Source organism: Prionailurus viverrinus, chromosome A2 (genome assembly GCF_022837055.1).
Source record: "Prionailurus viverrinus isolate Anna chromosome A2, UM_Priviv_1.0, whole genome shotgun sequence".
In the NCBI taxonomy this organism is placed as follows: domain Eukaryota; kingdom Metazoa; phylum Chordata; class Mammalia; order Carnivora; family Felidae; genus Prionailurus; species Prionailurus viverrinus.
Window position 1 is genome coordinate 124,858,229 of NC_062562.1, and position 17,863 is coordinate 124,876,091.

The 17,863-nt window shown below is 37.7% G+C and overlaps 1 protein-coding gene across 9 annotated transcripts in view; it reads left to right on the forward strand.

Annotated features, from left to right (window-relative positions):
* The window catches only part of BBS9 (Bardet-Biedl syndrome 9), a 458,993-nt gene that overhangs the window by 428,613 nt on the left and 12,517 nt on the right, over positions 1-17,863 (forward strand). The gene's annotated exons all lie outside the window — the stretch shown is intronic.

Genomic DNA, 17,863 nt, shown 5'->3' on the forward strand with positions numbered 1-17,863 from the left:
AATAGTCACAATGCAGATGGCCAAGGAGTAGAAAAAAAAGCAAGGTATCAGAGCATTAACTCCTAAATAGCTGCAGGTTGACTATGTCGTTGTTGTTTCCAATTTGCACGTACAAAGCTATTTGCACCTAGCTTGGTGATTTTAGTTGCTGGCCCTTGATAGTAATGATGTTGTCCTTTGCTTTGAGGTCATTCACTGGTAGAATATTAAAGCAGAAGGGGGCCTTGAACAGCTCCTCCATGGTGTATGTGTGGTCCTAGTGCCCAGAGGCACTTCTTGCCCAATATCCCATAGCTGTTTAGCGGTGAACTAAAACGAGAGCCCAGGTCTCCAAATACCTGATCACATGCTCCTCCCACCTACACCATATCATCTTTTCTTTTACAAACATCAAACCCTGGTGTGAAGTTGGAAAACTATTTTCAAATTGTAATTACAAGAAAAAGCTGAAGAACTTGTTTTTGAATTTAACCTTGAAGCTCCAGTTAGCTGCATCTTTGCCCCTTGCTTCATGTCAACCTTGTGTCATTGGTGTGCAGCAAATAATGTAGTGCTTCCGGTGTGCCAGACACTTTTCTAAACACATTATAAATATTAAAGCATGTACTCCTTATATCATCCAGTGAAGTAGGCACAATTTCTTTAAAAAAATTTTTTTTTAATGTTTATTTGTTTTTGAGACAGAGAGAGACATAGCATGAATGGGAGAGTGTCAGAGAGAGAGGGAGACACAGAATCTGAAGCAGGCTCCAGGCTCTGAGCTTTCAGCACAGAGTCTGACACGGGGCTCGAACTCACAGACTGCAAGATCATGACCTGAGCTGAAGTCGGAAGCTCAACCGACTGAGCCACCCAGGCACCCCTAAAGTAGGCACAGTTTCATATGAAGAAAACAAAGCCCAGAGAAGTGAAGGAATTCATTCAAGGCCACATAGTTCTTTAAAGTCTGGTCTATTAATTGTACGAACAGGTCCTGGCAGCATAGGCAGGGAGATATTTGCCTATATCTTTTTTCTTTTTCTGAGTCTTTAGTGATAGAGACCAAGATCCTTGGAATCGCACAGGTAATCCTAGTAGTTTCTGGTGTAAGGAAGAATATGTGGATCTATTGTACTGGGAGTCATGGGGAATATATATGGTTTCAGGAGAGGTTATGTTTTGGAGGGGGTAGAAAGACTGTTTAAGAAGAAAATGTGAAAAGACATTTTTAAGCTGTTTTTTCTTTTCTTTTGGCAGTTGATTATCATTTTTAAATTTAAAGTATGCAGCCTTTGAACTTCATTTCTTGAAGTTACAGCTTGGGTTTGTTTCCTACTCATAATTAAGAGAAGTGATCTTTCTATTCAAAAGTGGGGTGCTTATCTGTCTTCTGTTGTATAACCTTATCTGACTTGACCAGGGCTGGCAAGAGGTTGATTAGCCACTCTTAACTCCAGGACTCCAGGCTGGTAAATATTTGTCTTTAAAAAACTGAAATTATTTTAAAAATAGGTGTTCCAGCCTCTCTCAAGAAGAGGAGGACAGAGAAGAATTGATGCTATGTGCTCTCTGTTAGCTCAGTATTCCTTTCAACTTTTTAGAAGGTGAATAAGAGTGGTGCTCTCCTGGATTCAAGCACTATGAAATAGTTCCTCAGTGTTTTGAAAGCCTTACAAAAATGTCCCCATTTCTGAGAAGGCTTACAGCTTGACTCTGACATATCTTTGCTCTGTCACTTTATTTTTAGTATCATTATTTGTAATAACTTTGTATTATTATAGTGCTTTCACATAAATTATCAGTTTGAGTTCCACATCACCCCTAAAATAAGGAGGGAAGTTTTACCACCTATGAATGGAGAAAACAAAGGCTTAGAGATGTCTAGCAGCTTGCTCAACATTGCACTGATACTCGTTCTACCCTATTATGCAGGACATCTCCTTAGGGGGATTTCTTTTGGAGCCCAGAAATAACAACAGTTGTTCAGCTTTGGTCTGGTACAGAGCAATACAGTGTCAGGGATGGCCTCTTTTTTTCCACAGGTAGTCAGTCTTGTGCTTGTGCTGACTCTTTGAGACCAGTTTTGCACTTCTCTGCACGTTTCTCTTCTTTTGGTAGAGAATTCTGCTAAAAAAAAAAAAATGAAGCCTGGTTTTGGCAAGTTCTGGAAGACAAGCCAGAAATCACATAGGAAGTAGAACGTGTTACCACTTAACCTTGCAGAATCTCTTATGCCACAGCCTACAACAAAATATTAACAGGGTATCAGGTAGGAATTTCTGTTTTTATGTTGCATGCCTTTTAGGAAGGATTCATCACAGCCATGTTCTGAGATTCATGAGCTGTTAAAATCTATCCCATATCAGTGTATAAGCTTTCATATTTCCTACATCTGGGACAAAGGGAAATGGTGTAGTCTTCCATCTGGATTCAGAATATACTTAGCAAAGAAAAAACATATGCAAAAAGTAGGATGAAGCATTGGAGCAAAGTCTGAAGGAAGTATGCATGAAACATACCAGAACATGAAAATCCTTAGTGTTCAAAGGAGACAGTTCAGCCTAGCTTCAGGCTGCCACCTTTTGTCGGCTGTGCTTTCCCACCAGTCTGGAGGGCTGTCTGTCTGTCCACATTCAGAAGGCTAAAGCTCGCTCTTTGGCCCAAAGTCCTAACAGCTTGAAAATCTTAGTGTTGGATATTTCTATTTGAAATCCCTAATAAAAGTGGGAAAATTTTGAGGGGCCATCCTTTTCAGTGTTTAGCTTGGAACTCATCCTGTCCTTCAGGGGCCTCCAAGGACTAACCACTTCATCCTTTGAAACACTTCATTATGAGCTGAAAAGGAGCCAGAACAAAAGACCCTATTCTATCTGAGATGGAACAGGATAGTATGTTTGTCTTGTTCCCAGTATTGCCAGGTCTTAGGGTCACCAAGCCATTCACAATCTCAAGTTGGTCTTATTTATTTGTGTCATGCAAGGGAAATTTATTTTCTGAATTGTTAATAGTTTGAATATACTTCTTACACTCTTTGGAAGACTTGTCCTGAGGTATTGAGGTTTGTTTTCCATCAATTTGAGCCTCAAACTTAAAAGAGTTTCAACAGTGGCTGGGATATTACCTGTCATTTTAATGATCAGTTGAAGAGCAGTTGAATTATGAGATGACCTGGACAACAACCAGACTTCAGAATCCATTTCAATAGAGTGTTAGTGAGTTGCCCAGAACTCTTGACGGTGGTAAAATAAAATAAAATAAAATGTCAGCCAAGCTTTTCAAGACAGATTAGAGCATTACCCAATTCTCTCAACCTCCTCACTCTATTCTAAGGCAAATGTTTGTTTAAAAATTTTAAACTAAGCAGTTTATGTTCAACTGGATTAATTTCATTCATTTGGGACAGAACAATAACCAAAAAGATGTAGTCTATAGTGTTTGTTCTGTTGCTGGTATATTCCTAATGAAGAACATTCTTTTGTGCGACCAGCCCTCAAAATGGGAACAGCATAAATGCAGCAAAAAGTTTTATTTAATTGTCATCTGATTTTAACTAATTCATTTATGATAATAAAAATAATAGTTGCTAACATTGGTGACCATTTTTGTATGCCTGGCCTATCCTTATGTAGTTGTCTCATTTGATCTTTTCAAAAATCCATGAGATAGGTTCTGTGGTTCCCCCACTGTATAGATGCCAAAACAGAGGCTTCCATTGTTTAGATGCCATACCAAAGACCTACAGCTGTGGAGCTCAAGCTGAAGGCCTGCAAGTTTAACTCCAAAGCTGTGCTCTTATTAGTACATAAATGGTTTTCTGTTTTGAAGCTCAATTCATCCAGGCGGTGTGGTCAATTGATGATAGGTTTACCAGATTATCCCTTGGGAACAGAAAGTTAATCATGGGACATTGCCTAGCAGAGAGAGTGGAAGAAATTGACAATTTTAAAATGTGTATATTTGGCATCCACAAAATACAGTGGTGGGCACTTTAGAAGTAAGTTCATGGAAGTTAGGTAGAAATGAAGTTACATAGTAATCAAGAAGTAAGATTGCTTATTTGGGTGCAGAATGATTGCTATTCATTATGTTCCCAGATGAGACTTTGTTTTTCTTTTTTAAGTGATGGATACCCATATGCTGCTCATAAGAGATCAGAGAAGACATCAAAGAATCCAACAAAAGACTGAACAAGAGAGTGTCCTGGGAGGTTGTTAAAGGATAACTTCACCAGGGGAATATTTTTTACAGATAAAACTGGCAGATGGGGGTTATTCATTTGTCTCTCCTAGAGATAGCTAAAAGGGATATAACAAATTATTCAAGTCCAAATATATATATGGAGAGGGGGGGGGAGGGAGAGGGAGGGGATATGGATTCAGCCAGGATGCTAGGATAATTTAAATTTTATAGATTGACGGTTTCCATGAATATCACCTAGACCCATAATTCAGTAACCAAGAGGGTTAGAGGTTTGTTTCATCCCCTCTGTAGTATAAACCATATTGTTTGGGACAGAACCTTTGAAAAAAGTAAAGATTGTTTTTTAACACTGGTGAGTAACCATGCCAAATTGTTTCATACAACGAACCATTGGCCACAGCCTTCAGTGAAAATGTTTTATTTACCACTTACTGAACGTTGTGTATGTGAGAAAGACCATTTCTTCAGTTCTACAATGATCATTTGGGGTCAAGACGTTTTGTACTCAATTTGGGGGGAAAGACTACATATAAAGCACATTATTCTCAAAAATAAGTAGTGTTTCTGGTAGAATTAAATGATACTAGAGTAAGTTCTTCTCACTGGCAGAGTAGAAAATCACTTTATGTCCTAAGTCTTTAATTTATTTCTATAAACATCATGCCCAGCACATTAAGCCCATTTTCTTATACATAAAAAGCTACTTTACCTCAGCCTTGCCTTGCTTCTATAAAAAACAGAGGTTTGTTTTATGGCCTGTCTAACTGTATCTCTACTTGACAAATAGACATCACATAAAGAACCAATTGTTGTAACTTACTCGGAGACTTTGGCTAAATCTACTTACCTGAACAGTCCTTGGTAGTAACAAACAGGGCCCAGCTGATAGATGACTGGTTTTATTTTCATGAAAGTTAGGAGAAGTATTACCTGCCAAGAGGGTTTATCTGGGAGTTTTGGGGCAAAAGCCTTATTGGTTCCAGAATGATGACAGTCCCTAACATTTATATGACATTCTAACTTTTCCAAAGTCATTTAAATGATCTCATTCTACCCTTACAGTGTTTTTAGAAAATAAAGGCCATAATATACATAGCATATACTATTTCAGTTTCTTTTTCACTCACATGAATTTAAATGTACACACACGCACATGCACAATTTTCAGAAATATTCACTACCAGCTTCTTAACAGATTAATGTACTCTTATTTTTCCTTTCCTTCTCTCTGTCTTTTTTGATACTCTCTGGACAGTTTTTCTTCCAATTGTTTTGCACAGGGTCAAACACCATTGAGCCTTCTAGAGAGCCTTTGCTGAACATGGTGATTATTTGTTTTTTTTCCTTTCTTTTTCATAAGATTTGATATCAAATTGTGACTTGTGTTTTTTTCTCTTTGGTTCTCCCACCCATCCTCAACCCCATTCTACCTTGCCAAATACTGACCCCAAGTCCTTGAGTCAAGTACAGTCAGAGTCAGGGGCCAGGAAGGAAGGCCTGTCCGACATTTGAGTAAGTTTGGGGAAAACAAGTAGGAGTTTAGGTCAAGAAGAAGGGAAAGGCATTCCTATCACAAAGGCACAGAGATACAGTACAGTGGGATGAGTCCCAGAAATCTATATAGACCAGTAAGGCTGTAGTGAGAGGTGGTGCCCATTAGGGGAGGCTGGGAAGAAGCCAGTGTGAAGGCCAGACCAGGCCAGATTGTGAGAGCTTCAGCCTCTACCCTGAAAAGCTAAGTGGAGCCAATGCAGGCTTTTTAAATAAAAGAAGGATGTGGTCCCTGTCCTCTTTTCATATTTATACTTGTTTTACCTTTCATATTATACCTTATTTCTACAAAATTGATATATGTTTTATGAGTCCACATTTCTGGACATCTTTGTCCCTTTAGTTTCTATTTCTACTCACCTGCTGCTGCTCATTTCAAATTCATTCAATTCAGTAAACATTTACTATGGGATGTCCTGAAGCCATCAGGAACTGATGTGGCACATTACATATTTATGTGGACTTAAAAAGAATGTGAGGATTTGAGCAAGCAAATACTTTTTTAAAATTAGACTTAGCACACACCCTTCCTATCTTGTGTTGCTTTGTTGAGTGGTTCCTGTTATGATTGCTGCAGTGTGTCTGTCCTATTGGTGGGAACTCCATTCCTCACCTATTTATGCCTGCTGCCATAGGTTCCAGCCTCTGGAACAGAATTGCCAGACCAGGACTTAGTAATGTGGTGGCCTGTACCCCCTTATTTATATTTTTTAAATTATCTTAGCTATATCCTGTTGCATCATTATCCTGGTATCTACAGTTTGACCTACTTGTCAGTGAAAATAGAAATCTATGTTTTCCTCAGACTAGCCTCATCAGTTCTGTAGAACTCAAAAGAAGCCTTCAGACCCACCAGTATGGAAATATTCCTTTTGGCTATTACATGTCTTATATGAATACATTTAGCACAGGGTCTGATGTAGTAGATGCTCAGTGTTGACTTCTTATTCTCCCTGTCTCCTCCCTTTTGTTTTTGTTTTTGTTTTGGTCTTTTGATTGATATTGTGGGATCAGCCCACATATGATATATAGGTAGATAGGTAGGTAGGGAGACAGGAAGATAGGTAGATAGGGAGACAGGCAGATAGGTAGATAGATCCATCTATCCATCCATCCACCCACCCACCCACCCACCCCACCGTTGGTCCTTGACTCGTTCTCTATATAGAGTTCTCCCCTTTGATCCTTGTTATTCAGTTTCTCTAATTTTCTTGTTCATATACTTTGTTTTAACTTATTTATTGGATAAACATATACTGAAAGCCATTGTTGTTCCAGTGATTGTGCTTAATTGTGGGATATACAAGCCAGAGTAAAATAAAGAGTCTGGTGCAGGAGATGCACAAATGAAGATACTAAATCATGTGTGAAGTGCTCTCATAGGGATTTTTATAGGAAATATATAGGGGGTTTGAGAGCAAGGGTCTGACTCTAGGCTTGGGGCAGGAGGAAATTTTACAGATGAGGTGGCTGGCCTATAAAGGCCAGAAGGTAAGAATGTGGACCTAGAGCCACATTTTTGGTTGGATTTGTATCATAGCACCACCTAAATAGCTGTGTGACCTTGGGTTAGTGATTTAACCTGTATATACCTCAGTTTTCTTCTCTGTATAGTGAAAATAATAAAAGCATTATCTTGTAGGGGTGTTACAGTATTAAATATTATTATATATAACAGAATAGCAATTGCTTCTTCAAAGTTCTTGATAAATGGTATCTACTGTAATCATCATTATTTCTATACTTTTTATCATAGTTATTATTCTTTAAACTGATCCATGAAGATTAAGACTTTAAAGGAAATTAGAGGAGGACATTCCTGGCAGAGGACATAATTTAAAAAAGAGCAAAGGAATGTGGAAAACCGGAGCTTGTTCAAGAAAGTACCTGTAAGATCTTTCTAGAGCGAAAGGCATGTAGCAGAGAGTGTATGGGTGTCGTAACCCTGATAATTGGACACTTAGTTTTATTTTTTAACTATTATAAGTACTGCTGTTTCCAACATCTACATGAAGATATTATACCCATTTTTGATTATTGCCAAGAGTAAAGGCCTAGAATTGAAGAACCTGCTTCTGCTTCTGGCTTGCTTTCCAGGAATTTCTTCTTGATTTAAAAGTTTACCAGTGATGGGGCACCTGTGTGACTCAGTTGGTCAAGTATCTGACTTCAGCTTAGGTCATGATCTTGCAGTTCGTAAGTTCAAGCCCCTCACTGGGCTCTCTGCTGTCAGCGCAGAGCCAGTTTTGTACCCTCTGTTTCCCTTTCTCTCTGCCCCTCCCTTCCTCTTTCAAAAATAAACAAACATTATAATTCTTTTTTTTTTTATCTTTGTTGTTATCAAAGTGGAAACAGGAATTTTAATTGTGCATCTGTGGTTATTAAGGTTGCATTAAAAATATTTGTAGCCATTTTTTGGTAACTTTGTAATAATTTGCATTAGTCCTATTGTTTATTATCCTTTTTATATTTTTCCTTCTGAGTTACTTTTTCATGCTTTCCCATGTTTCTGTCAATCAGAATTTCACTTTTTATTATTGATTGAAGACTACTGTGTATCAAAAAATTTTGTAATGTTTATTTGTTATTTTTAAAATATAATTTATTGTCAAATTCGCTAACATACAGTGTGTAAAGTGTGCTCTTGGTTTTTGGGGTAGATTCCCGTGGTTCACTGCTTACATACAACACCCAGTGCTCATCCCAACAAGTGCCCTCCTCAATGCCCATCACCCATTTTCCCTTCTTCCCCTACCACCCCCCCATCAACCCTCAGTTTATAATATATGTTACAAATATTTTTTTCTGAGGTTTTATTTTTGTTTTAAATTTTTCTTAATTTGTTTGGATTTTTTGTTTGTAACATGACTTCCCTTTCGATAGTCAAATCTATTCATTTATTTCTATATTGATTCTAAACATTTGCTTTTTCTTACTTCTTACATTTTTACCGTAAGCTATTTTAATCATCTGAAATTTATTTGGTTTATCTAGCTTTCATTATTCCCACTATTTTACCCAAAATTCCAGCACAATTTATTGGATAATAGATCATTTGCCACTAATTTGAAATACACTTGTAAAATATAAATCTCTTTATATAAATGGGACTATCTCAGGTGCTATTCCATTTTCCTCCCCATCTGTTCTGACTTTGAAAGCAATACTGTTGTAATTGTCATAACTGTATAATAGCATTTAAAGTTGGTGAGACAAAGTGTCCATCATTGTTTTTTCACTATTCCTGGTTCTTCTCAACCATTTATTCTTTGTTATGAACTTTAGCATCATACTGTTATGTTAAAACATTCTTTTGAGATTTAGAGTGGAATTGCATTACAATTTGAAGTCAATTTGTGGAAAATTGACATCTTTTTATATTGAATCTTACTGTATTTTCCTTTGTGTAATCAAATGTTTTATGTTTGTCCATAAACATTTAGTTCTATGCCTATAGGCCTTGGCATTTCTTCTTAGCTTTTTTCTAGTTATTTTTATTATTAAAAAAATTGGGGCACCTGGGTGGCTCAGTCGGTTAAGCGGCCGACTTCGGCTCAGGTCATGATCTCGCGGTCTGTGAGTTCAAGCCCTGTGTCAGGCTCTGTGCTGACAGCTCAGAGCCTGGAGCCTGTTTCAGATTCTGTGTCTCCCTCTCTCTGACTCTCCACCGTTCATGCTCTGTCTCTCTCTGTATCTCAAAAATAAATAAACATTCAAAAAAATTAGTTGGTATCCTTTTGAATACAATAATTTCTACATTCCATTTCTTTTTTTTCAATATATGAAATTTATTGTCAAATTGGTTTCCATACAACACCCAGTGCTCATCCCAAAAGGTGCCCTCTGCAATACCCATCACCCACCCTCCCCGCCCTCCCACCCCCCATCAACCCTCAGTTTGTTCTCAGTTTTTAAGAGTCTCTTATGCTTTGGCTCTCTCCCACTCTAACCTCTTTTTTTTTTTTTTCCTTCCCCTCCCCCATGGGTTTCTGTTAAGTTTCTCAGGATCCGCATAAGAGTGAAAACATATGGTATCTGTCTTTCTCTGTATGGCTTATTTCACTTAGCATCACACTCTCCAGTTCCATCCACGTTGCTACAAAGGGCCATATTTCGTTCTTTCTCATTGCCATGTAGTACTCCATTGTGTATATAAACCACAATTTCTTTATCCATTCATCAGTTGATGGACATTTAGGCTCTTTCCACAATTTGGCTATTGTTGAGAGTGCTGCTATAAACATTGGGGTACAAGTGCCCCTGTGCATCAGTACTCCTGTATCCCTTGGGTAAATTCCTAGCAGTGCTATTGCTGGGTCATAGGGTAGGTCTATTTTTAATTTTCTGAGGAACCTCCACACTGTTTTCCAGAGTGGCTGCACCAGTTTGCATTCCCACTGACAGTGCAAGAGGGTTCCCGTTTCTCCACATCCTCTCCAGCATCTATAGTCTCCTGATTTGTTCATTTTGGCCACTCTGACTGGCGTGAGGTGATATCTGAGTGTGGTTTTGATTTGTATTTCCCTGATGAGGAGCGATGTTGAGCATCTTTTCATGTGCCTGTTGGCCATCCAGATGTCTTCTTTAGAGAAGTGTCTATTCATGTTTTCTGCCCATTTCTTCACTGGGTTATTTGTTTTTCGGGTGTGGAGTTTGGTGAGCTCTTTATAGATTTTGGATACTAGCCCTTTGTCCGATATGTCATTTGCGAATATCTTTTCCCATTCCGTTGGTTGCCTTTTAGTTTTGTTGGTTGTTTCCTTTGCTGTGCAGAAGCTTTTTATCTTCATAAGGTCCCAGTAATTCACTTTTGCTTTTAATTCCCTTGCCTTTGGGGATGTGTCGAGTAAGAGATTGCTACGGCTGAGGTCAGAGAGGTCTTTTCCTGCTTTCTCCTCTAGGGTTTTGATGGTTTCCTGTCTCACATTCAGGTCCTTTATCCATTTTGAGTTTATTTTTGTGAATGGTGTGAGAAAGTGGTCTAGTTTCAACCTTCTGCATGTTGCTGTCCAGTTCTCCCAGCACCATTTGTTAAAGAGGCTGTCTTTTTTCCATTGGATGTTCTTTCCTGCTTTGTCAAAGATGAGTTGGCCATACGTTTGTGGGTCTAGTTCTGGGGTTTCTATTCTATTCCATTGGTCTATGTGTCTGTTTTGGTGCCAATACCATGCTGTCTTGATGATGACAGCTTTGTAGTAGAGGCTAAAGTCTGGGATTGTGATGCCTCCTGTTTGGTCTTCTTCAAAATTACTTTAGCTATTTGGGGCTTTTTGTGTTTCCATATGAATTTTAGAATTGCTTGTTCTAGTTTCGAGAAGAATGCTGGTGCAATTTTGATTGGGATTGCATTGAATGTGTAGATAGCTTTGAGTAGTATTGACATTTTGACAATATTTATTCTTCCAATCCATGAGCAGGGAATGTCTTTCCATTTCTTTAAATCTTCTTCAATTTCCTTCATAAGCTTTCTATAGTTTTCAGCATACAGATCCTTTACATCTTTGGTTACATTTATTCCTAGGTATTTTATGCTTCTTGGTGCAATTGTGAATGGGATCAGTTTCTTTATTTGTCTTTCTGTTGCTTCATTGTTAGTGTATAAGAATGCAACTGATTTCTGTACATTGATTTTGTATCCTACAACTTTGCTGAATTCCTGTATCAGTTCTAGCAGACTTTTGGTGGAGTCCATCGGATTTTCCATGTATAATATCATGTCATCTGCAAAAAGCGAAAGCTTGACTTCATCTTTGCCAATTTGGATGCCTTTGATTTCCTTTTGTTGTCTGATTGCTGATGCTAGCACTTCCAACACTATGTTAAACAACAGCGGTGAGAGTGGGCATCCCTGTCGTGTTCCTTAGCTCAGGGAAAAAGCTCTCATTTTTTCCCCATTGAAGATGATGTTAGCTGTGGGCTTTTCATAAATGGCTTTTATGATGTTTAAGTATGTTCCTTCTATCCCGTCTCCATTACATTTCTAGGTGGATATTGTTAATACAAAGGAAAATGATCAATGTGTGTGTGTGTGTGTGTGTGTGTGTGTGTGTGTACACCACACACACATACAATCTTCTACCTATTCAGACAGATTTTATTTCATATTCTTGGAATATATATTTGGTACATATTTTAGGTATATAATCATATCATTAAGAAATTATGATAATTTAACTTTTTTTCTAAAACATACTTTTTTTCCCTTTTTTCTTACCTTATTACATTGCCTTGAATTTCTAGAATCATGTTAAATAATGGTGGTGATAGATGGCCAAGATCCTTATCTTTACGTTGACTGTCTTTATCTTGCCTTGAATGTCTTTATCTGCTTTCCTCATAAATTTGATGTTGCCTATGAATTTCAGATAGTTGTTCCTAGTTCTCTAGGTGTCTTTAAATCAGAAGTTCATGTTGAATATTATCCTCTGTTGTGATTCTTTTCTGATAAATAGGTTTGAAGAATTACATTAATCAAATAATTTTGTATTCCTGGAATAAACTTTTCTTTGTTATTGCTTTTTGTAAAGTTTATTTATTTATTTTCTGCTGTCAGCGCAGAGCCTGATATGGAGCTTGATCTGACAAACCATGAAATCATGACCTGAGCCGAAATCAAGAGTCAGACGCTCAACTGATTGAGCCACCCAGGCACCCCAGCCCTTTTACTTTTCTTTGGAGCAAGAGATGGGGATAGGTGGGTTTTGAGGATGCCATGATCCTATTTTGCCAATCTAAGATTCGTACTCTTCAAACAATAATTCAAGATACATTGTGTCTTTTCTTTCTGTCAGGGAGAAGCAAGATAATAGAATGGTTTGAGACTTGGATTTTGGAGTCAGCATATCACAGATTCTCTCACAATGTGTGTAACTTTGAGCAAGTCAATTTTTAGAGCCTAGGTTCATCACCTGTGAAATGAGACACTAATAACCACTGTTTTAGGTTGCTGAAAATGAGCAAACATGTATAGAAGCAGTACTATAGCTAGCGCACAATAAATACTCAAAATGGTACTAACATAATTATTATTCAGCTATCATAAAGAAGCCCCTAATTTTGTCCCTTCATGTACCATGGTCTTCTTTTTCATATTCCTGTGCAAAAATTGCACCCAGTTTTTTCTCCTCAGAACCCACAGTTTGGAGTCTTTAGTCATCTGCACTATCTGTACTGCATGTGTCTACCTTGTACCCTTGAACTTCTTTGAAGCCCCTTCAATTTCCGTCTTATGTCTCTCCATCTGCACCACAATGTGCTTTGCTGGAAAAATGCTCATGGCATGGGAGACCCAGTTTCTACTCCTAACAGCATCATCATTGCCTCATTGTCTGACCTTGGGTCATTCAGTCTTCATAGTATTTATTATAATAACTACCAATTATTGATCGTGACTTTGGTGTTTTATATAATAAGGGATTTTACTGTGAGCTGGCCATCCTCGTTCCCTCTGCCCTTTGCACACCCTTTGCTTTCCTCCATCTCTGCCTCCCTTCCTTTCTTCCCCTGTGGCATTCCCCGTGAGCTGCTTCTCCCAGCAAGGTCTTGCTCTGGATCTCCCTTTTTTCAGCCAGACAGACCTCTCCTCTCACTGATGTTTTCTTGCCTCACCACCTCTTTCAACCTATCTCCTTTATATTTGACACCATTTAAAAATTGTTTCCATAGTTAGTTGTAGGCAGACAACTTCACATTTCCCCTCTGTTTATAAAGGTGTGGTTTGAAAAAGGGCAGCGCGGGATGCATAGAAGGTAAGAAAGAAGAGTGTTGGGCAGGGCTGCTGTGTTCCATCTTCAAAGGCAGGAGAGCTGGGGTTAGTCCAAGTTGTTTTACAATTGGAAGAGACTCATAGTACCATAGCTTGGACGAAACCTGGCTTTTTATTGCCAAAAAAAGTGTAAAATGGAAATGGAGGTAAATGTGAATAATTCACAGTAATGTTTAAACTTTAAGGATATTTCACCTTCTCTGGAATTAGAGATTTATGCTAGTGAAGAGTTAGGGAGGAATTTGAAATGTTTATGTTACCAGAGTGTAAAAAACATTGTCCAATTATTTATCTAATCTTTCATTGGGCTTGCTTTTAAAAGCACATTTAGATTCGAAGTAGCCTGAGAAAAATAAACTGTTCCAGGCTATAACTTAATGCCCCAGTAGAAATAAGATGGATCCTTTTTCATTTGGTTTGAGAAATTTCTCAAGCAGACAGAAGTCTTTGTACCTTCCTTTACAGTTCTTTCATCCACAAATGACTATTATCAAGTACTAGAATTACAAGTGCCCCAGTGCTTCTTTTTAACTTTAGCTCCCATGCAAATTACTACTGTGATCTCACTTCTTTTCTGGGCTGGACATTTTGTTGTTGCATCTACTTAGTAGGTCTCACAGATTCTCCATGTATTATCATCCAGTAGGGTTCACTTCTTAAAGAGAAGTATCAACTAACGTAAGGAACTTTTTGAGAATCCACTTCTGTTTCACAGAGCAACGTGGTGTGCTGGAGAGTAGGCATAAGAGTTTCTATACTACATTCTGCTGTAATTACTTTCTAGCCGCCCTGCGGCAAAAGTAAATAATATTATGTAAAAAATCGAATGAATTTTGGTTTCCATCACTTCCTCCTAATCAGGAAAATTAAGTAACTAAAAAACAACAACAACTAATAGTGGTGCGTCTGGAATTAGAACTCAGACAGTCTGGCATAATATGTTATGCTCTTGAAGTAACTTGAGAATTTTAAGAGCAAGACGTTAGCCAGAGAGACTTCATTTCATATGACATGAGGATATGTTAGAGTGGATGGGTGAAGTTGTTTGGGAAACAAGATAGAATACATGACCCAACTGGGCATTTCCCCACAGTGACTAGCCTGTACATTCATGGGCTGCCACCAGCTGCAATCCTGGAATCATGTGGTAGAACAGTCTTCAAAGATAACTTTTTAAAGCACTGTTTCCTATGTGTTTCCTCAAGTTTCATGAATTTCTTTTTGAATCTCTGTCTATATTATAGTGTATATATTCGGTACCTACTCTTTGCATAAGAGAAAAATAATTACCTCCTTCTCCCTATGTGTTTATTTTCCCATGGGAAGCTTATTTGTTTTTACCTTGCAGGCTAGAAAATCATCTAGAAACTGAAATAGAAAGGACTGCATATATGAATGTAATACTTTGCTGTTTTTTTAAGGATCTTAAAATTTCTATATCTTTAGAGATGAGGGATGAACTAAATGACTCTTTGTTAAGCACTATTTCGTAGAGCACTGGTAAGCAGTCACCACTGAATCCTTCATTAATAATCCCTTCCTTTTCCAGAAGGACTTGCCAACACCTATAAAGTATTCACTAGGAGAATTAAAGTCATATAAAAATAATTGCTGTTTGCTTCCTTCAAGGCATACATTTAAATACGTTGCTTTATTCCTTTGCTCCTTGGCTGCCTCCTATGTTTAGTAACACTAGGTCAGCAGACTTCCTCTTTTAAGGTTCATCTGCTGGCCATTTCAATTTCCCATGAGAAAGCAAACCTACCACTCTTTTACCCTTTTATCTTAATGTTTCATCCATTTATGTCATGTTATCTTGTGGGTTTGCGTTTCTCAGTAATAATGGCACTGCTGGTAAATAGAAAACAATGAATGTGATTATGCACCCCTGATGATAATGACGGTGATGATGATGATGATGATCATGTCATCATGTGAGCCTTTTTTAAAAAAATTCCTTGTGATCTCAGAAGAGTAGTTATCTATGACAGTAACTTAATCAGTGATGTTATATTTTTAAAATTGTTTTAAAATTTTACTTATTTATTATATTTTATTTCAATTCCAGTGTAGTTAACATACAGTGTTATATTAATTTATTTCATCTTTAAAGGAATGCATGCACTGTTTTCAAGTGAACTATTTTAATGCCATGTTGACAGTTTTGGTATTGGCCACTGGGTCCAGCTGGAAGCATTCCACCATTGGTCTGCTTACCCTATCTTCAGTTTTCACTTGAGCGTTTTTTAGATTGTCAAATAAAAATTTGTGCTGTCCTCATGGCTTGCAGTTTCATGTGTAATGGGCTGTAACTGTAATGACTAATGTATGTTTGGGGTTAATCATGAAAATAATAGCTAACATTTATTTATTGGGAGCTTACCGTTTGCCAGGCTTTGTGATAACTCTATTACGGACATTAACTAGCTTAATCTTTTTCTCTCATGAGGTAAGTGCTATATTTTCTGCTTTTCTAGGAAAAGGACACTAAGGCCCAGACATATGTAACTTTGTTCAAGATACACTGGTATTTGCCTTGCCACTCCCCTTTTCAGGATGCCCCTCTCTGCAATCAGTGGGCTAACTTACCATCCTGTGTACATTTCCCTTTACTGCAAGAAATGACATTATTTAATGGACAATTACAGAAATATATCACTAGACAATAAAGTTGCTTTGGAATGAGTCCTGAGGGTTTATTCAGGTTTTTCATTGTATGTGAACAATATGATGAAACAGGCACTCTCCAGAGCCATTGGGCTCTTTTCTCTTTTCTCTGTTTGTAGCCGGAGTGACCCAACTGAACTCTTCATTTCATAATCACCACCTAGACTCTGTAATTATTAAAAACAACACAATTTGGTCAGGATTATGGCTTTTAATTGGGTTGTGGAAAGAAAATTAAGTTGAAGAAATGTTGCCAGGGTCATTGGGGGAATTAACAGCCACTTGATGCAAGAGGGAAGCTGTGAAGAACACTGGCTCTCTTATTATGTGGTGTCCAGGCAGAGTAAAGTTATGCTCTTACTATTTCATTTCATTTTTTAAAAGAAATTATTATTGCAGAACTATTGGCTTCCTTTCTTTCTCAACTGTGGCTATAATGTTTTATTTGTGCGTGTGTACTTTTGAGAGAGAGTTAGTCTCTGAAGTGGGAGTTAGGAGAGGAAAGTATTTGAAATGGAAATGTCTTAAAATCATGTCTCTTTCCAGTTGTACATTGGATTTCCTTAGGGTTTAGAAACAAAATGGAAATTAAAAACCACAATCACCTTTTTGAACAAGAAAATACTGTACTTATCAGTATAGAAAAGATCTAGTTGAAAGACAGTAGATCTTGTATTTCATTGCAGAGTGCTCCAGACATTGATCAACTGGCAAGGGAAAACAAATATTAACTTTCTCTTCTTCCCCACCTTCTCACAATGGCTGGGTAATACTTTTGTATTCCTGTTTGGAGGATTTAATAGCCTTGTTAACATGTGGGAAAACATTATGATTGGATACTTTAACAAAATAGTGGGTAGGTTTTTTTCATTTTTTTTTAAGGTTCATGTTTATGTTCTTACTGGGTGTGTGTCTTTCCAAGTGCTCCAGGTTAAGAACTAAATGTGTTAGAAAAACAGATGTAATGCAAATAAATAGGAAGAGTTCTCATTTCCTTCAGCTCTGAGTTCCTGAGCAGTAATTTTATGGTATCTTCTTTCCATATCAGAAGTTGTGCTGACCCCAGATTCTTTCTCCTGAGTTGTGTCACAACTGATTAATGATCTATAGGGCCAGACAACAATTCACCTACATATGGTAGGGGGTCATAATGCATGTGTGTAGTGTAAAGATCACTCTTGCCAACAATTAATTGGGGAATTCACTTTATGAAACCCTGTTTACAGACTGACATCTGGAGAAATTCTTAACCTGGATCCATTCCAATCTGTAGGATTTATGGACTGTGCTTGGTTTTTTGTAAATAAGACTTTTTCTGCTTGGTACATTCTGTTTACATAATTATCAATGGATGAAAACGGCTATGGTCCTGTGTTTCTTAATTCTCTGTACCAAGTGGACCTAAATTATAAATGGTGGTCCAGCTAAAAGAATACTTGGACACCTATCATTATTCAAGTTGTGGAAACATCTTAATGCCAGGAGCACCCTGCTCTCTTAAGTCCAGACTCTCTGACTGGAGCCCTTATGCCCCAAGGGACTTAGTATTTAGCCTTTATGGGGATTTTAAAACTTGTTGAGACACATGCTAGACCTCTTAAAATATATTAGACTCCCTTTTATTCACACACTTGGTCTCTGCTGTGAGGTGTGAAATGGAAATATTTGCAAACATAGGTACATGCATAGTCTTGAACACAT